General features: G+C 47.0%; 1 protein-coding gene across 4 annotated transcripts in view; it reads right to left on the reverse strand.

Moving 5' to 3' along the window:
* Window positions 1-26249, reverse strand: part of mrtfba (myocardin related transcription factor Ba) — a 320882-nt gene that overhangs the window by 185483 nt on the left and 109150 nt on the right. For all 4 annotated transcript variants that reach the window (XM_086000754.1, XM_086000755.1, XM_086000756.1 and 1 more), the window contains one exon: window positions 23053-23139. The gene's annotated coding sequence lies outside the window, so the exon portion shown is untranslated. The remainder of the gene's footprint in view (window positions 1-23052; window positions 23140-26249) is intronic.

Here is a 26249-nt window from a genome sequence, read left to right on the forward strand (position 1 = left end):
CTACCGTCGCCAACTCGTCCCTCATATCTACGTAGCTTGCTTTTTTTAGATTTAAGACCCTAGTTTCAGACTTAACTAAAATCACTTTTAAACTCAATATAAAATTCTATTATATTATGGTCACTCTTCCCTAAAGGCCTCTTTACTACAAGGTTATTAATTAACCCTTTCTCATTGCACAATACTAGATCTAAAATAGCCTGTTCCCTAGTTGGTTCCTCAACATACTGATCGAGAAAACAATCTTGTATACATTCAATGAACTCGTCCTCCACACTATTACTGCAAATTTGGTTTGCCCAGTCTATATGTAGATTAAAGTCCCCCATGATTACTGTATTACCCTTGTTACATGCACCTTTAATTTCCTGATTTATACTCTGCCCTACATTACAACTACTGTTTGGGTGCCTATAAACAACTCCCACCAATGTTTTCTGCCCTTTGCTGTTTCTTAGCTCCACCCCGAACAGATTCTTCTTCTTGATTTTCTGAGCCAAGATCCTTTCTCTCTACTGTCTTTATCCCATCCTTTATTATCAGGCTACCCCTCCTCCTTTTCCATTTTGCCTATCTCTTCTAAAAGTTATGTATCTTGGAATATTTAGTTCCCAACCTTGGTCACTTTGCACCCACGTCTCCCCAATGGCTATTAGATAAAAACTATTAATTTCTATCTGTGCTATTAATTCATCTATTTTGTTGTGAATGCTTTGCACACTCAGATATAGTGCCTTTAGCTTTGACTTTTTTCTATTTTTCCCTGATGATACCTTAGTCACTGATGCGCTATTACCTTTGTTACTTTCTCTGTCCCTTCCTGACCCACTCTGCTTATTTTTACCCAAAACTCTGCTCTGCTCTAGAGCCTTGACTGCTGCTTTTAAATGTCCTCTTTCCTGGATCCTCCCAGACCACCTTCATTAGCTTAAAGCCCTGTCTACTGCGCTAGTTATTCAATTTGCCAGGACAGTGGTTCCAGCCCAGTTTAAATGGAGGCCGTCCCAACGGAACAGCTCCCTCTTTCCCCAGCGAAACCACTGCCTCCCACACCACTCTTTCAGCCACGCATTTAACCTTCTAATCTGTTTATCCCTACGCCAATTGGCGCGTGGCTCAGGTAACAATTCAGAGATTATTTCCTTTGAGGTTCTGCTTTTCAATTTGGACCCCAATTCCTCAAACTCTCTCTGCAGAACCTCATTCCTAGTTCTACCTATGTCATTGGTTTCTACATGGACCATGACAACTGGATCCTCCCCTTCCCACTCCAAGTTCTTTACCAGCCACGAGATGTCTTTAACCCTGGCACCGGGCAGACAACACAGCCTTTGGTACTCCCTGTTTGCGGCTGCAGAGAACAGTATCTATCCTCTTGACTATACTGTCGCCTACCACTACCACATTCCTTTTTACTCCCCCCACTTGAATGACCTCCTGTACCACGGTGCCGTGGTCAGTTTGCCCATCCTCCCTGCAGTCTTTGTTCTCATCCATGCAGGTAGCAAGTACCGCGTACCTGTTGGACAAGGCCAAGAGCTGAGGCTCCTCCATCACTATATCCTGGGTCCCCACACCTTCCTGACTCACCTCCTGTCCCTGGCCACTGATTAACTCTTAACCTAAGGGGTGTGACTGCCTCCTGGAACAAAGTGTCCAGGTAACTCTCCCCTTCCCGATGCATCGCAATGTCTGCAGCTCGGACTCCAGCTCAACAACTCTGAGCCGCAGTTCCAGGCACTTACAGCAGATGTGGTTGCTCGGGATCTTGTTGGTCTCCACCAACTCCCACATGCTGCAGTTACGACACAAAATCTTATTTTATTTATATAATTAGTTACAGTTTTTAGTCAAACGATTATTTTTAGATTTAATTTTTAGTTTTAATTAGTTAAATTTATAGTAGTTAATACTCTTCCAGTTCTGAATTTAATCCACTTACTTAGCCTAGAGAGCAAAAGAGCTGCAATACTCACCAACCAATCACCTACCTGCTGTCCTGTGACGTCACTCCTTGATTTTTTTTGTTGATTTTGAATTTGAATGTGTTGCCGCTCCTCCTCTTGCTGCCACTCGGGTCCGCTCTGCCCGAGGCCCTCTCCCCCGCTGTTTTTGTACCGCCGCTCCTCCTCTTGCTGCCGCTCGGGTCCGCTCTGCCCAAGGCCCTCTCCCCCGCTGTTTTTGTACCGCCGCTCCTCCTCTTGCTGCCGCTCGGGTCCGCTCTGCCCGAGGCCCTCTCCCCCGCTGTTTTTGTACCGCCACTCCTCCTCTTGCTGCCGCTCGGGTCCGCTCTGCCCGAGGCCCTCTCCCCTGCTGTTTTTGTACCGGCACTCCTCCTCCTGCTCGGGTCCGCTCTGCCTGAGGCCCTCTCCCCCGCTGTTTTTGTACCGGCACTCCTCCTCTTGCTGCCACTCGGGTCCGCTCTGCCCGAGGCCCTCTCCCCCGCTGTTTTTGTACCGGCACTCCTCCTCTTGCTGCCGCTTGGGTCCGCTCTGCCCGAGGCCCTCTCCCCCGCTGTTTTTGTACCGCCACTCCTCCTCTTGCTGCCGCTCGGGTCTGCTCTGCCCGAGGCCCTCTCCCCCGCTGTTTTTGTACCGCCGCTCCTCCTCTTGCTGCCGCTCGGGTCCACTTACAGCCTTCTGGGCTCAACATTGAGTTCAACAGTTTCAGACCATAACCTCTGCCCCTATTTTTTCAGATGGCATCTGTTGATTCTGCTATACCCATTTACATCTCTTCTAGACCCATCTTTTGTTTCTTTACTTGTCCCATTACCATCTCCTTTTGCTTTGTACAATCAAACTTTTTGTCATTTAATCACTCCTGCCTTTCTCCCTAACACAGGCCTTCCCTTTTGTTCTTTCCTCCCCTTCCCTCTTTCCTTGCCCCTGCACTTGCTTAAAACCTGTTACACATCTCTAACTTTTTCTAGTTCTAACGAAAGGTCAGCGACCTGAAACGTTAACTCTGTTTCTCTCTCCACAGATGCTGCCTGACCTGCTGAGTATTTCCAGCATTTTCTGTTTTTATTTCAGATTTCCAGCATCCGCAGTATTTTGCTTTTTGGAATGGTTAACAGCCCTTTCTGTCTAAACCTTTAAGAATCATTTACTTACTGTAACTAATTCTGGTCTAGATTCCTTGCTTTGCTGTCCCAAAAGTTTAAAAGGACACAGCTTTTAAGCTGTTGGCTGTTAGACTGAAACAGGCACAGAGTGCTACCTCATATCCAATATAGCTACTATAGGAGATCTTTAATAACAACAGAAAATGCTGGAAAAACTCAGCAGGCCAGGCAACATCCGTGGAGAGAAAATAGAGTCAACGTTTCAGGTCAAACCCTTTGTCAAGACTGAAAAAGCACAGGAAATGAAATAGATTAAAAGGCCAGGCTGGGAGAGAACAAAAGAGAAGTGAAGAGACATTAAGAGGTATTCAAAACGAGACGAGATGGTGATAGGACTAGTGGAGACAAAAGACGGCTCTAGATTAGGTGTGAAATGCGCTGGCAGAATGGGAGACAGCTGCCATGTGGGAGAGAAAAAAAGGGGGGGGGGGAAAAGGGCCAATAGAAAGGTGTGGATAAAAAATAAGTAAAAATGTAATGGGGGCCGAGGTTATGATCTGAAATTGTTGAACTCGATATCGAGTCCGGAAGGCTGTAAAGTGCCTAATCGGAAGATAAGGTGCTGTTTCTCGAGCTTCCGTGGAACAATGCAAGAGCCCGAGTACAGTGAGGTCTGAGTGGGAGTGGGGTGGTGAATTAAAATGACAGGCGACCGGAAGCTCGGGGTCATCCTTACGGACTGAACGGAGGTGCTCTGCAAAGCAGTCACTCAATCTGCGTTTGGTTTCCCCAATGTAGAGGAGACCACATCGTGAGCAGCGAATACAGTATACTAGATTGCAAGAAGTACAAGTAAATCGCTGTTTCACCTGGAAGGGGTGTTTGGGGCCCTGGACAGTGGGAAGGGGGGAGGTATAAGGGCAGGTGTTGCATCTCCTGCACTTGCACGGGAAGGTGCCGGGCGAAGGGAAAGGGGTGCTGGGGGTGATAGAGGAGTGGACTAGGGTGTCTCGGAGGAAGCGGACCCTACGGAATGCTGAAAAAGGAGGGGAGGGGAAGATGCGTTTGGTGGTGGGATCACTTTGGAAGTGGCGGAAATGGTGGAGGATGATCTGTTGAATGTGGAGGCTGGTAGGGTGAAAGGTGAGGACAAGGGGAACCCTATCGTGGTTCCGGGAGGGAGGGGCAGGGGTGAGGGCAGAAGTGCAGGAGATAGAACGGATACGGTCAAGGGCCATGTCAACCACGGTAGAGGGGAATCCTCGGTTGAGGAAAAAGGAAGACATGTCGGAAGCACTGGTGTGGAAGGTAGCATCGTCGGAGCAGATGCGGCGGAGACGGAGAAACTGGGAGAATGGAATAGAGTCCTTGCAGGAGGCGGGGTGGGAGGATGTGTAGTCCAGGTAGCTGTGGGAGTCAGTGGGCTTGTAGTGAATGTTGGTCAATAACCTATCCCCAGAGATGGAGACGGAGAAGTCGAGGAAGGGAAGGGAAGAGTCGGAGATGGACCATGTGAAGGTGAGGGAAGGGTGGAAATTGGAGGCAAAGTGAATGAAATTGTCTAGTTCAGGGCAAGAGCAGGAAACGGCACCGATACAGTCATCAATGTACCGGAAAAAGAGGTGAGGGAGGGGACCCGAGTAGGACTGGAAAAAAAGTGTGTTCCACATATCCCACGAATAGGCAGGCATAGCTAGGACCCATACGGGTACCCATAGTAACACCTTTGATTTGGAGGAAATGAGTGGAGTCAAAGGAGAAGTTGTTCAATGTGAGAACAAGTTCAGCCAGGCGGAGGAGGGTAGTGGTGGATGGGGACTGGTCGGGCCTCTGTTCAAGGAAGAAGCGGAGTGCCCTCAGGCCATCCTGGTGGGGGATGGAGGTGTAGCGGGATTGTACGTCCAGTGAAAAAGAGGCGGTTGGGGCAAGGAAACTGTTAAAGTGGCGGAGGGCGTCCGAAGAGTCGCAGATGTAGGTGGGAAGAGGCTGGACAAGGGGAGAAAAGATAGAGTCAAGATAGGAAGAGATAAGTTCGGTGGGGCAAGAACAGGCTGAAACGATGGGTCTACCAGGGCAGTCCTGTTTGTGTATCTTGGGAAGGAGGTAGAAGCAGGCTGTGCGGGGTTGGGGAACTATGAGGTTGGTGGCCGCAGTGGGGGTGGGGGGGGGAAGATCTCCAGAGGAGACGAGGTCAGTGACAGTCTTGGAAACGATGGTTTGATGTTCGGTAATGGGGTCATGGTCCAGGTGGAGGTAGGAGGAGGTGTCGGAGAGTTGGCGTTGTTCACTGAACTGACCATCAAAGAGACCGACTGCCAAACATTGGTGCTGTGCCCTTCTCAAAAGTCTCGGAAAGAAGAGCAATTAAACCCAGGTGGTGTTCAGGTAGGACAGACTCAATTAAATCTTGCAGCCTGAGCAATGGCCAGTAGATACATGCAATCCCGTCGCTCAGCCACTATTTCACCATGCTCTCGATTTAAACAATGGCACTGCAGTACTGAGGCACTCAGGTCCTCAGGTGAGTAGTTAACAGTTATAGAAACATAGAAGATAGGAGCAGGAGAGGAGCAGGAGTAGGCCATTCGGCCCCTCGAGCCTGCTCCGCCATTCAATTCGATCATGGCTGATCATCCAAATTCAGCACCCGGTCCCTGCTTTCTCCCCATACCCCTTGATCCCTTTAGCCTTAAGAAATATATCCAACTCCTTCTTGAATATATTTAATGAATTGGCCTCTACTGCCTTCTGTCGTAGAGAATTCCACAGATTCACCACTCTCTGGGTGAAGAAATTCCTCCTCATTTCTGTCCTAAATGGCCTACCCCTTATCCTTAGACTATGACCCCTGGTTCTGGACTCCCCGACCATCGGGAACATCCTTCCTGCATCTAGTCTGTCCAGTCCTGTCAGAATTTTATGAGTTTCAATGAGATCCCCTCTCATTCTTCTAAACTCCAGCGAGTACAAGCCCAATCATCCCAATCTCTTCTCATACGTCATTCCTGCCATCCCAGGTATCAGCCTGGTGAATCTTCGCTGAACTCCTTCCATGGCAAGAACATCCTTCCTCAGATAAGGTGGCCAAAACTGCACACAATACTCAAGATGTGGTCTCACCAAGGCCCTGTACAACTGCAGCAAGACATCCTTGTTCCTGTACTCAAACCCTCTCGCTACGAAGGCCAACATACCATTTGCCTTCTTAACCGCCTGCTGCACCTGCATGCTTACCTTCATCAACTGGTGCACAAGGACACCCAGGTCTCGTTGCACTTCCCCTTCTCCCCATCTATTGCCATTCAGATAATCATCTGCCTACCTGTTTTTGCCACCAAAGTGGATAACCTCACATTTATCCACGTTATATTGCATCTGCCATGCTTTTGCCCAATCACCCAACCTGTCCAAATCATCCTGGAGTTTCTCGGCATCCTCCTCACAGCACACACGCCCACCCAGCTTTGTGTCGTCTGCAAATTTGGAGATATTACATCTAGTTCCCTTGTCTAGATCATTAATATATATTGTGAATAGCTGGGGTCCTAGGACCGATCCCTGCGGTACCCCACTAGTCACTGCCTGCCACTCGGAAAAAGACCCGTTTATTCCAACTCTTTGCTTTCTGACTGCCAGCCAGTTCTCTATCCAAGTCAATACCTTGCCCCCAATCCCATGTGCCTTAACTTTACACGCTAATCTCTTATGTGGGACCTTATCAAAAGCCTTCTGAAAGTCCAAATACACCACATCCACTGGTTCACCCTTATCTATTTTACCAGTTACATCCTCAAATTTTAAAAAATGAATTACACTTTAACGAGTGCAAAAAGATTATTGAATTGCCCGGAATAGCCAGCGTGCTTAGTGTGTTATAAGTGGTGCCTTTGTAATTGACACCTATGGTAATTGCAACTGGTTAGCGCCATTGGTCAGATATAGGTGGCTGCCCGTGATTAGCATGGACGGTGTAAGTGGTGGGGACTGTACTATCAAATTTGCTCAAATCAATTCAAATCCACATTTGAATTATGCAATGCCCCCATTATTTTCCTTATTTTCAAACAGCAGTATTAAAGAAAACAGATCTCTTGTCAGTGCATGAGCAGAGTTTTTATTAGCGGTTGCTATGCAGCATATTTTGGTTGTTAAGTGGTTCCAGCGACAGAAACCAGTGCTCAGAATGACAGTGTAATAGTGTGGGTTTAGATTTTGAAAAACCCTGAGAAAACTCCGCAGCACTGTCATACGTATTGTAGAAAATGCTGACTTTCACGTGAACCCATTACAATTTTACTGTGGTCTCTTCACCATCTGATATAGTTTCTGCCAGATAGAATTTCATCATGTCTCTCTCAATTATGTTCAACTGGGGGACATGGGATCATTGTAGGTTTTTGAAGGTGTGAAATAAACAATTTTTTTTTTATAAAGAAAGGTAAAAGCCTTTTTGACATTTAGCCAAATTTTAGTGCAGAACCTCCTTCTGGAGGAAACCCTGCCCACCTTTTGCAACAATTTTATCTAATTAAAGTGAAACAGCCATAGATGGTTTCTGGAGAAAAGCTATAATTACAGCCCATCGATCCATAGTGTTGAAATCTTGCATCAAACTGCCAAAGTCCCTTTACTTCCCTAATCAGATCATAGAATTCTCAGCTATGTCATTTTCGATTGCTCAATCACAATCATCACATTCTACCAAAATAACATTGTGTGATATGCAGTCGATATGACAGTTCCTCACCCACACCACTATGTACCCTAAAAATAACATTTCTGCCTTCACAAAAGTATAAGCAAGGTAAAACTACCCCGGATCTAGGTTCTCCTTGGTGTTGTATTGTGGAAATTGTCAAGTAAACCTAATTTTAGTATTAATAGCAAATAAAGAAATGTCTTCATAAGGCCACTTAAGGATTTATAACGGGATTACACACAATCCATGCACTATTTAAGGCAGGGCATCCATTTATCAAACGATCAAATTAGAGTTTGTCACAACATCTCATTTACAAACCTATGAAGAAAGAATGAATTTGCATTTATATAACGCCTTTCACAACCTCAGGATGCCCCAAAACACTTTACAACCAATGAAGTAGTTTTGAAGTTTAGTCACTGTTGTAATGTAGGAAACATGGCAGCCAATTTACACACAGCAAGCTCCCACAAATAGAAATGTGATAATGACCAGATCATCTGTTTGGGTGATTTTGGTTGAGGGATAAATATTGGCCAGGACATCGGGAGAACTTCCTTGCTCTTCTTCAAATAGTGCCATGGGATCTTTTACGTCCACCCAATAGGGCAGACAGGGTCTTGGTTTAATGTCTCATCCGAAAGATGGCACCTCCGACAGTGCAGCCCTCCCCCAGTACTGCACTGGGAGTATCAACCTAGATTTTGTACTCAAGTGCCTGGAATCAGATTTGAACCCGACTTGAACCCACAACCTTCTGACTCAAGAGACAAGAGTGCTACCACAGAGCCCCGCTGACACATGAATGTAAATATTACAAGGTTCAGGGAAAAACCAGAATACCTAGGAAGTAACTTTCCCAATGGCTTTGATAATGCATGAGGTATGAATAATTTCCAGCTTTGCACATATCTTAATGCCGATGGTTCCACAGCACAAAAGCGCCCCGAGTGTCAAACTTAATTACTTTAGTCTGGGAGATCAGGAGTTGAGCAAGTGGAGAATGATTATGTGACAGTGATGCAGTAGGAATTGCTTGATGTTGGTTGGAACAATATAGTCAAGCTTACAAGTGGTGAGTGTTGCCAACGGTGATTAAAGTGAAAAGTATTTCAATGTCCAGTACCAGTATTTCTTACACTGAAGTGCACAAGGCAGAAGAAGGAGTGATTTAATAAGCTACTCAAGCTTGACTCCCTTCTTTGATTTAATTAGTTTTAGAACTACAGAACTGCCCAGTATCTACTATGCACTGTACCAGGTGGACAGTGGATGTATTTTCTATTTATATTATTCCTTTTAGCTAGTGAGAAAATTGTTAGGAAAAACCTTTTAATTCCTGCTCTTGGAACCCTGCCATATCAGCTCCCAAACTTGGAAAATGGCCAATTTATTTGACGTCAGTAACAAGTCTTTCAGTCAGTGAGTGCTTTCATAGGCTGTAGTTATTTTACAGAAATAACTGCATTGTGTTCGAAAGCCTGCTTGTCTGGAGCAGCACTAACTCTCTGCAACTACCTTGAAATATAAGAAAAGCTCTCCGATGGCTCAGTAGGTAGATATAGTACTAGCCATTCGGTGGCAAGGTCCAAAGCCCAATCCTAATAGCCACTGAGTTACCTGCTCTCAGCCAGGGCAGCAGCTGGGGCGCTAAAATTGGTTTCAGTGCCTCTGGGTTGGAAAAGGAGGGGAAAATCAATCAAGATTCCCACTCCAATATCTCTTGCTGAAAAGTGCACATGTGGACATTGGGATAAGAACATAATCTGCCTCTGATCGGATGTGATATGCTCCACGGTTGACCAGTTTGGTAATACTCATGTCTGGGCTCGGATGTGAAGAATGACCATTTGGACTGCTGGTATATGTGGAAGGAAATCCAAGTAAGTGTCATTACCTTCTGCAAAGGGAAGAAAACTGGAGAAGGGAGAAGAATTTGACAAAATGCAGAATGAGCAAGGGATTTCAGGCTATCCAACTGACAAAGTGCAACATGCACTGTTATGGAATTCCCCAATTTTCTTAATTTCCGCCACAGATAGGAGTGCAAAATGGCCGCTACAATTTTATTGTTGCTGCACACGTAGATTTTGATTGGCAAATTGTGCAGGGGGCTGGTTCAGCCTTTGGTGACCCAGTGTGTGCAACTGTGGCCAAATTAAATCAACACAATTCAGCACACCTAGGCCCCAAAATTCTTGGGGCCCCACTCTGCCACCGGAAATGTACCCAACAGTCTGCGCCCCCGTCCTTGTCCCAAGTTCTGAGATTGGGCTCGTTTATATACATTTTGTGTGCGTCCATGTCATTTCCAACATCCATCCATGGGAGCAGGTGTTTCCCAGTAGCACAGTGCTACTCTCTCCGGGATGGGGGTTGTGAGCTAATCCAGCTGAAGCTATTGAAAAATAGTTTCAATTTTAAAGTCGCTGCTTTCCGAAGAGCAAATCAATTAAGGTTCTGATCGATTGCCGTTAGCAAAACTGCCATTTGAAACTATGTTGGCCCCACTCCCACCGGGATGTGATCCAGGCACAAAAATACTTAATCATCCAGATGAACTTTGTGTTGGCAGAACTAGCGTGATTTCTAACTGATGACATCATCCCGCCAGTCCTGTCTCTTTTGATATAACAACAGAAAATGCTGGAAAAACTCAGCAGGTCAGGCAACATCCGTGGAGAGAAATTTGAGTTGACGTTTCGGGTCGAACCCTTCTTCAAAACTGGAAAGAAAATAAAATAGATCGAAGGCAGGGGTGCGATTGGACAAAAGAATCAAAAGAAACAAAAGAAGTAAAAGAGACAATAAAAGGTATTCGAAGCTAGACGAGATGGTAATAGGCTGAGATTAGGTGTGAAGTGTACTGGCAGGGCAAGAGATAGCTGCCAGGTGTGAGAGAGAAACAAAAGGAAAGGGTGGGGGGGGGGGGGGAAAAGGAGTGGAAAAATTACAAGAAAAAATGTAATAGGGGCCGAGGTTATGATCTGAAGTTGTTGAACTCGATATTGAGTCCGGAAGGCTGCAAAGTGCCTAATCGGAAGATGAGGTGCTGTTCCTCGAGTTTACGTTGAGCTTCCGTGGAACAATACAAGAGGCCAAGGACGGTGAGGTCCGAGTGGGAATGGAGCGGTGAATTAAAATGACAGGCGACCGGATGCTCGGGGTCCCCCTTACGGACTGAACGGAGGTGTTCCGCAAAGCGGTCACCCAATCTGCGTTTGGTCTCCTCAATGTAGAGGAGGCCGCATCGTGAGCAGCGAATACAGTATACTAGATTGCAAGAAGTACAAGTAAATCGCTGCTTCGCCTGGAAGGGGTGTTTGGGGCCCTGGACAGTGGGAAGGGGGGGAGGTATAGGGGCAGGTGTTACACCTTTTGATGATGCCTGTACAGGGTGGGGTTGAGGGCAGGAAGGACCCGTCCCCACTTCTTGCAGAATTTCAGGACATAGAAAAAAGAGGGGCAGAGATTCAGCAGAACCGAATCCCCCACACGATCATACCTTTATTTAGCTTTTAATTACATTTATTTAACAATTTTTGGTGCAGCTTTCACTGCAACTAAAACAAAACCCAGAGAAATTCTGTACAATTGCTATACTCCCTCGCGTATCCCTCGAGCCAACCAACCTATGCTGAAACTTTTAAATTTAGTGCGTTTCTCCTTCCTAGCCCCTGAGGTAATTTCATACCAATTACTGTAGAATGACAAGCCAAAAATCCCTCAAAGCAGCGCTGGAATATTAAATTACACACATCAAAATCACAAGACACAGAGTTGTTTTGTTGCACCAAAAGATAATGGATCTGCAGGATACAGCTCAACTTTCCAGCCTCCAAGCTCTTCAAAGTATTACTTCCTGACAACATTTGTTTTTAAACCAGTTACGACCCAGTGAAATGTGCAAGATATTCACAAGCAGTTCACAGGTCATTTAATAAGAACAATAATTCTCCTTTGAAAGATACCAGATGGGGCTGGATTTTCCTGATCCTGACCCGGCCCAATTTCCTGGGTCAAGGGTGATTGCATAATCATGGCAGGCTTCCAGCTGAATTCTTGCCAGAGGCCCCTAGGAAGATGCAGGCGGTGCTGCAACGGGACCTGCGCTCCAGCACCAGAAGATGTTCAAAGGATAATTTAAAGGATCCAGAAAGCCCTGAATACTGCACCAGGTACGCACGTAAAAGTTCAGTCTCAGGCCTTCAGCGAGTGTAAAATCGTGGTGACTTGAAGGGAAAGGAGGCAGCTACAAGATCCTCTCCCTACATTGCGGAGAATTTGGGGCCATTCACGCCGCTACCCTGAGCTTACTTGGTTCACCTGGCAGTTCCAGGGTACAGAGGAAACAGTGGCAGACCTGAGGAAAATGGGCCGGAAACCTGGGCCCCTCCAGCATTTGTATGCATCGGGTGGGAAGAAACGCCGATAGTCCCAGCAAGGGCAGAGGGGAAGGAAATTTATGTCATAAAGCAAGACAGTGGTAGGCCTCATTGTCCAGTTTCACCCCATTTAGTGCAACTATCCCACCCGATTTCAGATGGTATAAGCAGATGATATTATCCACATGGGGAGGTGCGATCCCCAAAGGGTTTTTCAGTCACTTCTAAGAGATCATGCAGCAGAGCATTTAACTGTGTAGAGCTAGACAATACCGTACAAGATTACAACAACTTCACAAAGCAGAAAACTATATAAAAGAAACAAATGTAATTAAAAGCTAAATAAAGATATGACAGTGTAAAAAGAGCCAAAGCCTGCCATGTTCATGAAAATCATTAACCAGATCAAAATTGCAACAGTCCATATTTTTCAACAGTATACAGATAAAGTTTTAACAATGAAAAAATAAAGCTTTAACAATTTCTACAAAGTGCATATTCAACAACTGCAAAGCAAGGACTTTGGTTTTATTAAACTAATAGGCCAACCAGCAGCTCAATTCCTCACCCACATTTACTACACAGTAATCAATCCAAACCTCACAGCTCATGTTTTGTATTTGTGCTTACATCAGAAAGCCAACTGAAAAATATACTTTCTTCAGGTTTCTTACATTTGCTTGCAAACCCTTCATATTGCAGGTTATCCGGATGTGTAGAGCCACGGATATTCCATTCAGTCTTCTCTTCTAAGGCAGTCCCTCGGAATCGAGGATGACTTGCTTCCACATTAAAAATGAGTTCTCAGGTGACTGATGAGTCCAATGCAGGACCTAGTCTCTGTCACAGGTGGGGCAGACGGTGGTTGAAGGGGCGGGTGGGTGGGGTGCTTGGGTTGACGTGCGCTCTTTGCGCTTGGCTTCCGCTTGCTCCCGGCGAAGAGACTCGAGGTGTTCGGTGCCTTCCCGGATGCTTCTCCTCCACTTTGTGCAGTCTTGGGCCAGGGATTCCCAGGTGTCGGTGGGGATGTTGCACTTTTTCAAGGAGGCTTTGAGGGTGTCCTTGAAGCGTTTCCTCTGCCCACCTGGGACTCTCTTGCTGTGTCGGAGCTCTGAGTAGAGCGCTTGTTTTCTGAGTCTCATATCGGGATGCGGACAATGTGGCCCGCCCATCGGAGCTGATCGAGCGTGGTCAAAGCTTCGATGCTGGGGACGTTGGTGCGCCTATCCTGCCAATGGATTTGCAGGATCTTGTGGAGGCAGCTTTGGTGGTACCTCTCCAGTGCTTTGAGGTGCCTGCTGTACATGGTCCATCTCTCTGAAGCATACAGGAGGGTGGGTATCACTACTGCTCTGTAGACCATGAGCTTGGTGCTGGGTTTGAGGTTCTGGTCTTCAAACATTCTCTTCCTCAGGCGACCGAAGGCTGCACTGGCACACTGAAGACGGTGTTGGACTTAGTCATCGACGTCTGCTCTTGTTGACAGTAGGTTCCCGAGGTATGGAAAGTGGTCCATGTTGTCCAAGGCCTCGTCATGGATTTTGATAATCGGGGAACAGTATTGTGTGGCGGGGGCAGGTTGATAGAGGACCTTTGTCTTACGGATGTTCAGTGTAAGGCCTATGCTCTCGTACGCTTCGGTGAAGGTGCTGACGATGGTTTGGAGTTCGACCTCAGAGTGTGCGCAGACGCAAGCGTCGTCTGCATACTGTAATTCGACAACAGAGGATGGGACGACCTTGGATCTGGACTGGAGGCGACAGAGGTTGAACAGTTTCCCGTTTGTTCTGTAGATTAGCTCCACTCCAGCGGGGTGCTTACTGAGGGGGAGATGGAGCATTGCAGCCAGGAAGATCGAAAAGAGCGTTGGTGCGATGACACAGCCTTGCTTGACCCTGGTCCGTACGTGATTTGGGTCTGTGGTGGATCCGTTGGTCTGGATCACGGCTTGCATGTCGTCGTGAAGCAGGTGGAGGATGGTGACAAACTTTTGAGGGCAGCCGAATTTGAGGAGGACATTCCATAATCCCTCACGGTTAATGGTGTTGAAGGCCTTTGTGAGGTCAAAGAAGGTCATGTACAGCGGTTGGTGCTGTTCCCTGCATTTCTCTTGTAGTTGACGCGCGGTGAAGGTCATGTCCATTGTCCCCTTAGTGGGCGGAATCCGCATTGCGACTCTGGGAGGAGCTCTTCAGCCACTGGGAGAAGGCGATTGAGGAGGATTCTTGTGATGACTTTCCCTGTGGCAGACAGCAGGGAGACTCCTCTGTAATTACCGCAATCGGACTTGTCACCATTCTTGAAGATGGTCACGATTATGACGTCTCTGAGATCCCCTGGCATGCTCTCCTCCTTCCAAATAAGAGAAATGAGTTAATGTATTCGCGCCAATAGTGCTTCTCCACCATGTTTTAGTATCTCGGCGGGAATTCCATCTGCTCCCGAGGCCTTGTTGTTCTTCAGTTGTTGGATGGCCTTTTCAACCTCATGCCGGGCTGGGGTTGTGCGGAGGTGGTGGCGGGTAGCATGCTGCGGGATGGAGTTGAGGACACTCGCATCGAAGGCAGAGTCTCGGTTAAGGAGAGCTTCGAAGTGCTCCTTCCAGCGGACACTGACTGCCTCTCCGTTCTTGGCCCAGAGTGGGGTAGGACCTTGGGCCTTAGGTGGTTTTGACAGCGCTAAAGAATCCACACACTATTCCATTCGGTAAAGTTTCAGTATCACCTATGCCAGTGTTATTGCATTCAGCTTCTCTTGCTAATGGCTGGCTAATAATTATTCAAATGTAATCTAATATACCTGCAGTACACTTGCAATGCCAAATCTACACATAATTCTGATGTAATGAGCCCTTTAACCCACATACAGGTGAAGCAGAAAGCACTACTCAGTTTGCAGTTACATAACACTGCTTTCAATTCATACCGTGGAACCTCAATTTACAAACCGCTTGTTACAAAAAATGTTACCTCTAGTCCTGACAGAAGTTTTGTTTACATTAGGTGGTAGTGTTCTCAAACCTTGACAAGATGAACCCTGATTAGAGGAACTGCTTTGTCAAATGCCCATAATTTTGTATTAATCAGGTTTTACTGTATTACTTCATTGCAGGTGGTGGAGGACACTTTTCCCATTAAAATACCAGAACCCTGTAGCTTGTAACACACAAATGACAGAGGCAAACAATAGGATTATCATTGAGTGCCTCCACACCCATCTACACTTACACTCAGAAAGGACCATCATGTGTGTTGCACTTTGGTTTTTCTTAAAGACTGACAGAATAGAATGGTTCGGTACATTTTAATTGTCTTTTTAGTTAAAGTTTATTTTAGTGTTACTGCCAGCTGAGGAAGACCTGTGGACTGGGAGATATATTGGCCTTACTACAGCATTAAAGAAATGTTAAAGCAACTATGAATGAGACTTCATGAGGTCTCCAAATAACCTGAAAAGGCAGATTGGTGCTGTGTTCACCACTTACAGGAAACTCTCGTTTAAACGGCACCTAAATATCTGGTATTCTCTATTAACCAGCAAAATTCATACTCCGAAAACAACACCTCAATAACCGGCAATGTTGCCGAGTCCGAGTCAGAGTCTCCCGCGGTGGCCGAGTTAGTCAGTGGGGGTAGTTCTCCAAACTGCCACTACTCGGCTGTCGGAAGTCCAATTACTGTATACTGCATATTTCTTGATTTTTTAATTTTTGTTTGCTAAAAATAGCCTCGGTAGATAACCCTCTCCGTCATCCAGAATTTTTAATCAACCGGCACCATCCCGGTCCCGTCGGTGCCGGATACCAAAGAGTGTTTCCTGTATATCTCTTATGAGAAAACAATTTAATTAAAATGTAAATTCCATAAACATACTTTCTAAAGAGACCACTGCTAGAACAGTTATGGCCCAGATGGAGATTGCACTTTATGTGTGAACGGAAATGAGTGGAACCCAGAAAGTTAATTTCTCTATAAAGGGCCTTAATCTTTATTAGTGCAAATTTTCCCTCATAAACTGAAGAGAAATAAACATGATTACCTCAGTTAAGAGAGGTAATAAAACTCACGTAAAAACTAGACACCAGACATCACTGAAGAAAACCAAGCAATCAGCAAAACAATTATTTTAATACTTATGGGCATTGTGTGCTGCAGAATTCTGTTGGTGTTGCAAAGTCACATGTAGTAAATATAAGCCGATGGATCTTGTAATTTTCCTTTAAGGTATTTAAAACATTTATTTTCTTTTTCGTTTGTGGGTGACAGAGCAGCTGTAGTAATTGATGGTTACAGCTAGGTAGATTTTTAGTGGAATCTGGAAACCGGAAACATTCTTCAAAAAGCTCATTAGTTTTTCTTTTTCAAGTCACATTGCCCGAGTCTCTGCTAGCTGTCATACACATGGGGGGAAAATTTTGTTTGCTTTGCGCCTCCCGTTAGCGCCCCGAGGGGGCACCAGCAGAGGTGCGCAAAGCAACTAGCACCCGGGCGCAGCACTGCTAATGCCTCCTGCGAAATTCAGTGGGAGGTTAGTGGCGGCGGTAGCGCCCTGCGCCTCCGGCGATGATGTCATCACCGTGCCCCAGCCGCAAGCTTGGCTCACGCCCCCTGACCTACCACCAGACGATATGTCTGACAGGGTATGGGGGGCGTTTTTGCGGCCGGGGCAGCGATAATTAAAGGGCAGGTGCCGGGCGGCCATTTTTTTTGGGCCGCCTGCCAGCACCTGCCCCCGCTGGCCTCCTGTTGCAGGGTGCCGGCCGCGATCTGTTAGCCCAGCACCCCTCTCGAGTGCCGGGCTCTTTTTCCGGCACCCCAATCCCTGGTGGTCCAGCAGGGCCCCGGTGCGCGCTGCACTAGGCCCCTCCCCTTTAGCCAGGGGAGGGAGGCCTGCAGTACCGGAGTGCGACGTGCTGGCGCGCATGGCGCTGCTGCACGTAGCGCCGCGATATTGAACTGGAGCGCACCAAGAGGGAGCGGGAGCGCTTCCAGTAGCGCCTCGCCTCCTGCCTGGGGCGCTACCATTGAATTTCGGGTGTGGGGGTGCTAACATTTTCGGGGCGCTACTTTTAGCGAAGTTATTGCCCCAATGGGTGCGCGAGCCAATTTCCCCCCCATATTTCTTTATTGTACAGAAAAGAAATAGTTCTTTAGAACTTACTCGTAAACATGCAGTATAAATATGAATAAAAAGTGTAAAATGGTGGTGTAATTTGATTAAAAACATGATCATATCAGTTAAAGACAATACTCAGGACTCCCTCAATGGCCTAGTGGGTAAAGGCACCATCTGGTATGGTACTGAGCTATAAAGACCAGAAGATTTTAGGTTTGAGTGATCTCAGTTTGGGCAGCAGTTGGAGGGTTACAATTGTTGTTAGCACCCCATGGCAAAGCAGGAGGGGGAAAAAAAATCAGCCTGGGTTGCTGCTTCTGGTGACCCCTGTTGGGGAGGGAGAGAGAGTGTGTGTGTGTGTATATGTCTGTGGATTGATTGGGCTCAGCTGCAATGTACTCCATAATTGAATAGCCTGTCAACATTAAGGGTGAAAAATTGAGTTGCGGCTCCCTTGGGGCGCTAACTTCGCCGGGGCACCCCCGCGACCGGACGAGGAAGCGGGAAGCTACTGGAAGCGGCCCGCCTCCCGCTTGGGGCGCTGCGTGCCGCGGTATTGCAGGCCTTTCTCCCCTTCTTAAAGGGGAGGGGCCTTGCGCAGCTCGACCTGGGGCCCAGCTGGGCCCCCGGGGATCGGGAGTGCCGGCAAAAGAGCCTGGCACTCGAGAGAAGTGCCGGGCTCATGAAGCGCAGCCGGCACTCCACGGGGGGGGGGGGGGGCAGGTAAGGAGGCCGGGGACGGGAGCGGAGGCAGGTGCTGGCAGGCGGCAAGCAACAAAAATGGCCGCCCAGCACCTCGCCTTTAAATAGGGCCGTCCCGGCCGCAGGTAGGCCCCCCTGACCCCGTCAGACACAGCGTCCGGCGGTATGTCAGGGGGCGCTACTGAAGATCACGGCCGGGGCGCTGCGCACAGCAATGACGTCATCGCCGGCGGTGCAGCGCCGCGGGGCGCTAACGGTTAGCGCCGTCGCTAACCTCCCGCTGAATTTCGCGCGAGGCGTTGGCAGCGCTGTGCCCAGGCACTGGTTGCTTTGCGCCCCGTTTTAGCACCCTCTTGGGGCGCTAACGGGAGGTGCAAAGCAACCGAATTTTTCCCCCCCAAGTGTCTGGGCTCACATGAGGCGGCATCCAAGGAATCATACCCGAGCAGTAGTTGCTGTCTTTTGTGTGGACTGCACTGGGCCAGGTGGGGAAGATCCTAATAATTCTAATAACTTTATTAAACATTTCTCAATATTAAAAATACTTACACATAGTAAAACTAAGAATGTGCAATAAAAGCAGAACCTGTGAACAGACATTAATGGACTACAAATTTGCAAGGACAGACATGGTGTGTTCTGGGCACCGAGCCAAACAGTCAGGAGATGATCAGGAGACTTACTAATACAGTAGACTAGTTGAGAAAGGATGGGATAGTAATTTACAAGGTGATTTAATAGGTTAACGTGTTGCATATTAATTAAAACTAAGCAGAACGTGTTGATATGTTATTATCACACCAGCAAGACGTTACTAACACTATAAATGGTACAACACACAAAAGCTCAGGGGGACTTGAACTTCTAGCTTCGACCAGCGTAAGCATATTAGAACTACGTGCTTACAACTTTACTTGATGAGTCCTCCCGTGAGTATCTGTCTTTACCAGTAATGTCATGGTCACTGTACGTGCTTTTCCAATTTTTATCCTCTTTCCTAAAAAGTTTATTTTTAAGAAAGCCACTTTTCATTAGTAATTCAGGAGCAAGTCGGTCAGGCAAAAATGATTTATCTGTAGCTAATATACTTGGGAAGGATTGAAGCAGGCAGGAAACAGCTGAGTTGGTGATAAGTCTTATTAGATCACTTCAACTTTGCTTCCTATTTTGTCATCATGGAGTGGGTGAAGGTGCAACAATTCAGATACTTAAAAAAAAATGAAATTTTCTTTGCCGGAGCAAAAGCAGCTCAATTTGTTTATTCAGTCATCTTGCTTGCTGCTGTAAGCAGGGTACTTCTGCTTTTCCTACTGAAGTTTTCTAAATGGCTTTTCTGGTGTCACATCGTGGGAAATGCAGGATTGCTAAATGCGTTTATTTTTCACTTTGAAATATTGCAAAAGAGATAGGAAACAGTTTATTTTGATGGAACAGCCACACAATGATGACCTTATCTTGAAGAACCAATGGGCTTGGAACGAATGTGTACATACTTGAAATATACAAAACATGATTTAAGAATTTCCAATTTGTTAATGTATTTATTTTACCGACAGGCAGAATGGTCGTTGGCTCTCTGAATGTCAGCACTTTTTGGGACTCGTACGATTAAAAAGACTCGAGTAATCCTGCTGTGTAACCCGCTTATTTGTTTCGGAAGTTCTGACCTTTTAGAGTCAGACATCCAGAGTCAACAGAGTGCAGAATGAAGTGCAGAGTTGTGACTAGGACAGTGCACGGTGGATGTTACGATTCAATGGGAACATCTGCTGAACTCAAACATTTCTTCGTGCAGGGAAAACAAATAATTCCAGGTAGCATGAAAATAGACATTACTCATATATATGGGAAAAATAACACATTTTGGACCATGCAGCACAGAATTGTAACAGTTAGGAAGATTTCAATGTAGAAATGGTCACACACTATTTTGTGTGAAGGGTTCAATTCTATAAATATAGCTATATCAATTTTTGCACCATTGGTGCCACTAGTGTGGTTAATTACTTTGATGACCAAACCCCCACCCCCCAAACACAAAGGGGGGAATTTTAACCTAAAAAAAAGGCAAGTTAGGTGGGGTGGGAGGTTAAAGTGTTAAAAATCTGAATCGCGTTGGCACTTTAAATATGTTAATAAGGCTGGACGCCTCAGATTTAACCTGCTTCGCAGGTTTAACTGTGGCTGGTTGGTGTTCCTGGGCTTCGGGAGTCTTGAGGAACAATCCTTGTGGGCCAGGAGGAGCAGGAGTGCTTCCTCCCAGCACCCAACATACCCACCCCCATCAGACCCCTTCCCCCCGCCCCCAAAGGGTTCAGACCCCCCTCGGGGTCAGGGATTGGACCCCTGCCCCCCTCCTGTCAATCTGGCTGACTTTCCAGGCGGGGAACCTGCCCTTGACGTCCCACACACGCAGTGAAATTAAAACTCCACAGCATGCGGGGAAACTCTGAATTCCTGGTTTCCCGCGCTCTACCAGGCCACCCCCTCCCCCAGTATGTCCAAAAGTAACATTTCCGGCTTAAGTGTCTGTACTGATTTTGGAGCCACGAGAGTATTTTGTTTAATATGAAAGAAAAGGCTAGAGTCAAACAAAGCTATGATTTATAGCATCCGATACTTATAGCAAGGCTAAGTGTCATCAGTTACTGACTAGTAAAGTACTCTTTATACACATTTAAAGCAGATTCAGTTAATGGCAACCATACACTATGGTGCTGTTGTTGTTTGGCGAACCGACCTCTACCTAGCGGAAGCTGAATGCCAACTCTCTGACACCTCCTCCTACCTACACCTGGACCATGACCCCACTACCGAACATCAAACCACCGTTTCCAAGACTGTCACTGACCTCATCTCCTCTGGAGATCTTCCCCCCATGGCCACCAACCTCATAGTTCCCCAACCCCGCACAGCCCGCTTCTACCTCCTTCCCAAGATCCACAAACAGGACTGCCCTGGTAGACCCATCGTTTCAGCCTGTTCTTGCCCCACAGAACTTATCTCTTCCTATCTCGACTCTATTTTTTCTCCCCTTGTCCAGTCTCTTCCCACCTACATTCGCGACTCTTCCGACGCCCTCTGCCACTTTAACAGTTTCCCGGCCCCAACCGCCTCTTTTTCACTATGGACGTACAATCCCTCTACACCTCCATCCCCCACCAGGATGGCTTGAGGGCGCGCCGCTTCTTCCTTGAACAGAGGCTCAACCAGTCCCCATCCACCACCACCATCTTCCGCCTGGCTGAACTTGTTCTCACATTGAACAACTTCTCCTTTGACTCCCTCACCTCTTTTTCCGGTACATTGATGACTGTATCGGTGCCGTTTCCTGCTCTCGCCCTGAACTAGAAAATTTCATTCACTTTGCTTCCAATTTCCAACCTTCCCTCACCTTCATATGGTCCATCTCCGACTCTCCCCTTCCCTTCCTCGACTTCTCCGTCTCCATCTCTGGGGATAGGTTATTGACCAACATTCACTACAAGCTCACTGACTCCCACAGCTACCTGGACTACACTTCCTCCCACCCCGCCTCCTGCAAGGACTCTATTCCATTCTCCCAGTTTTTCCGTCTCCGCCGCATCTGCTCTGACGATGCCACCTTCCATACCAGTGCTTCCGACATGTCTTCCTTTTTCCTCAACCAAGGATTCCCCTCTACTGTGGTTGACACGGCCCTTGACCGTGTCCGTTCTATCTCCTGCACTTCTGCCCTCACCCCTGCCTCTCCCTCCCGGAACCACGATAGAGTTCCCCTTGTCCTCACCTTTCACCCCACCAGCCTCCACATTCAATGGATCATCCTCCACCATTTCCGCCACCTCCAGCGTGATCCCACCACCAAACGCATCTTCCCCTCACCTCCCCTTTCAGCATACAGTAGGGACCGCTCCCTCCGCGACACCCTAGTCCACTCCTCTACCACCCCCAGCACCCCTTCTCCTTCGCCAGGCACCTTCCCATGCAAACGCAGGAGATGCAACACATGCCCTTATACCTCCCCTTTTCCCACTGTCCAGGGCCCCAAACACCCCTTCCAGGTGAAACAGCGATTTACTTGTACTTCTTGCAATTTAGTATACTGTATTCGCTGCTCATGATGTGGTCTCCTCTACATTGGGGAGACCAAACGCAGATTGGGTGACTGTTTGGCGGAACACCTCTGTTCAGTCCGTAAGGGGGACCCCGAGCTCCCAGTGGCCCGTCACTTTAATTCTCCGCTCCATTCCCACTCAGACCTCACCGTCCTCGGCCTTTTGCACTGTTCCACGGAAGCTCAGCATAAGCTCGAGGAACAGCTCCTCATCTTTCGATTAGGCACTCTACAGCTCTCTGGACTCAACATAGAGTTCAACAATTTCAGATCATAACTTCGGCCCCTATCACATATATATATATATTCTTTTTTTTAATCCACAATTTTTGTTTGGCCTTTTTTTTTCTTCTTCCTTTCCACATGGCAGCTGTCCTTCATTCTGCCAGCACAATTCACACCCCATCTAGAGCCATCCTTTGTTTCTTAACCTGTTCCATTACCACCTCCTCTCGCCTTGAATATCTCTTAATGTCTCTCAATATCTCTTAATCTCTCCTGCTTTCTATCCTATCACTGACCTTCCCGTTTGTTCTTTCATCCCCTCCCCCTTTTCCCAGCCTCTAAACCTGCTTTCCATTTCCTGCTTTTTTCCAGTTCTGATGAAAGGTCATCGACCTGAAACGTTAACTCTGTTTCTCTCTCCACGGATGCTGCCCTGGCCTGCTGAGTTTTTCCCAGCGTTTTCTGTTGTTATTTCTGATTTCCAGCATCCGCAGTATTTTGCTATCATACACTATTCCTGTTTGGGCAACTTGTCCAAGAACAAAAAAAAACCACTAGATACTTTCCTGTAATGAACAAATCTTTGTTTTGTACTAGCTGATTTTTATCAGCATTGCTCACAAGCAGTCCAAGGTCTGAGCAGAGTTTTGATGTTTAGTATGATCCCATTCCAAGCCAGGGAGCAGAGCACAGCTGTTGGGGGAGCAGGGTACTAAATTTTAATATTAAAACAACTGGATCTCGAGAAATAAGCTCTTACCTGTTTAATAGCACTCGGGACCTCTGATGGCTGCTGTTCAAAAGAATTATTTTCCCTTGGATCTGATATCCAATCAGAAGGCCGTATCTGGAAGAAAAAATTATTGTTTGTCCAATCAGAAAATTGGGATGTGTCTTCAAAGCACCAGAATTATTATTGTTTTTACGAATGATAGCAAGACTGGTCAATCACAGCCCAATTCAGTGCCACAACTTGCTGTTTGTAAGCAGTGGCAGGTACCAGCTTTTAGCTGCATTCCGGGAGTTGTAATCAGAGTGTCATGTACTGTTGCATTCTGGGAGTGCATCTGGCTTGAGTCTCTTTAATCAGGTAAGCCCCAGCTACACAAGGCAAACTGGAAAATGCAGCACTCAAGCCCAAGTTCCCCAGCGACAGGGCCAGGCCTATGCAGGGAAAACATCTTGGAAGCATTTCTAAAGTAAAATGGCTGACATTATGGGCAAGTTTAGCATTTTTTCTGAATTAAATTTATGTAGTTGTTATGCAATATAAATCTTATTGTCACCTGCACAGAATAGGTTTTGTGAGGAAGTAAAATAACTGCTCAAAGCAAAAAGCAGCACATTACAGTTATGCAGCAGGCGACGATAGCAACTGCGTATTGTCGTATACTTAGTAAGCCGAGTGTAAAGTCCGCGCCTCAATAATACACGGACTTCGGGAGAACAGTTTAACAGGTACTTTACTGAACAAGAGGCAGCTTGAAACTGAAACTACAGAAGCCTGCTAGGGCCTTTTATACAGGGGTGGTCACTGCCGGTACTGCAGTCTAAGACCAGTTATTCCCTTAAAGGGACATACACAACAATTCCTCCCCTTTTAGATAAACAATACATAACATTCATTTAACAACTAAATAATAACTAATTACAATTACAATTTTCTCAGTAATATATACATCAACTGGAATAGTCATTTATAAGTTCAGTCTTTGAGGAGGCTTCCTGATCTGGACTGGATAGCGCCTTTCTCGAGTATCCTGTTCTGGCGGTGGAGTCAATTCTGGCTCATTGTCATTGGTTGGTTCGTCAGCTTCCAATACCCCTGCTTCTGAGGTAGATGCAATCTGTACTTCGGGCTCATTACCAGGTGCACATGCTTGTGGTACAGGTTTGGCTTGTTCCTGTGACTCTAGAATCTGGTCAGCATGGCGTCTCACGATGCTCTCTCCAATGTCCACTGTGTACATTAGTGGTCCCTGCTGTGTGCATATCGTGCCTGGCTGCCATTTTTCTGTTCGGTAGTCGCGGGCCAAGACTGGTTGCCCTATCTTGAAGCTCCTGGTTGGCTTCTCATTTATGTGCTGGAACTGCTTATCCTCAACATCTCGTCTTATGTTTGGTTTGAGCAAATCCAAGCGACATCTTAGTCTCCGGTTGAAAAACAGTACGGCTGGAGTTTGGTTGGTTACTGCATGTGTCGCATTCCGGTAAGCAAACAGGAAGTTATCCACCTTGTGTTGCAGTGGTATGTCGTCATTATACATTGCCTTTATGGCCTTTTTAAAGGTCTGAACAAACCTCTCAGCCAATCCATTTGTGGCTGGATGATATGGGGCAGATGTGTAATGTTTCACCCCATTATTCTTCAGGAACCTCCGGAAATCCTCAGACACAAACTGTGGGCCATTGTCGGAACAGATCTGTTCTGGCAAGCCATTCCTGGCGAAGATGGTCCTTAGGACTGCAATAGTTTTCTCCGTGGTGGTGGAGGACATTTTAATGACCTCTGGCCATTTCGAATGGGCGTCCACAGCGATTAGAAACATTTGAGTCCATAAATGGACCAGCGAAATCAATGTGTACCCGTTGCCATGGAGATGAGGGCCACTCCCATGGATGTAGCGGGGCCTGTGGTGGAGCGTTTTGGACCTTCTGGCATCCTGTGCATCTCTTGGTCATATCCTCGATTTCTTTATCGATTCCCGGCCACCACACAAACGCCCTGGCTAGGCTCTTCATTTTTACCCCTCCCAGATGACCCTCGTGAAGCTGATTGAGCACTCTATCTCTCAACTTGGGTGGAATTACCACTTGGGATCCACACATCAAGGTTCCCCGGCACACTGACAGCTGTTCCCTCCTTGGTGAGAATGCTGGCAACAGTGAGTCGCCATATGCTGGCCATCCCTTCACCGTCAAATCATAGACCCGAGAGTGTGTCGGGTCATTTCGGGTTTCCTTCTCAATACTTGCGTTTGTAACAGGCAAACATTCGACTATGGTCGCATGGAATATCTCCACCGGGTCCACTGCAGGTGCTTCTTCCGCCGTAGGCAACGGTAGGTGCGACAGCCCATCAGCGTTTCCATGTTGTTTTGTACCTTTGTACTCTATGTCATACTGATGTGCCCCTAGAAAAAGTGACCATCTTTGCAGCCGTTGCGCCGTCATCACCGGAACGCCCTTCTTTGGGTTAAAAACTGAGACCAGGGATTGATGATCAGTCAGTAGGGTGAATTTCTGCCCGTGCAGATAGTGATTGAACTTCTTCACCCCCCACACCAGGCTGAGGGCCTCCCTGTCGACCTGGGCGTAGTTATGCTCGGCTGAGGATAGCGAGCGTGATGCAAAGGCTATTGGCCTCTCTGAACCGTCACGGAATTTGTGTGACAGCACCGCTCCAATGCCGTAAGGTGATGCATCACATGCCAACCGAATCGGTAGTGTTGGGTTGTAGTGGGCCAATACTTCTTTTGAAGTGATTTGGCATTTACATTCCTGAAAGGCACGCTTACACTCATCACTCCATTTCCATGTTACACCAGTTTGAAGGAGGGCGTTCAGTGGGTGCAGAATTGTAGATAAATTCGGCAAGAACTTATGGTAGTAGTTCACCAACCCGAGGAACGACCTCAGTTGCGACACATTTTCTGGTGCTGGAGCCTTGACTACAGCCTCAATCTTGTCTGGCGACTTATGCAACCCTTCCTCATCAATCATGTGGCCACAATACGAGATTTGTCTCCTGAAGAACTCGCATTTGGGACAGTTGGCTCGTAGCCCATATTCCTGTAATCTCGTGAGCACCTGTTCCAGGTTGGCAAGGTGTTCATTGTCATTTTCGCCCGTAACCAGGATGTCGTCCAAATAACACTGGGTCCCCGGGATCCCTTGCAGGACTTGTTCCATTGCCCTCTGCCACATAGCCGGGGCCGATGCTACCCCAAATACCAG

The sequence above is a fragment of the Somniosus microcephalus genome, chromosome 11 (genome assembly GCF_052327205.1).
Source record: "Somniosus microcephalus isolate GS21.2 chromosome 11, FLI_Smic_1.0, whole genome shotgun sequence".
Classification (NCBI taxonomy): domain Eukaryota; kingdom Metazoa; phylum Chordata; class Chondrichthyes; order Squaliformes; family Somniosidae; genus Somniosus; species Somniosus microcephalus.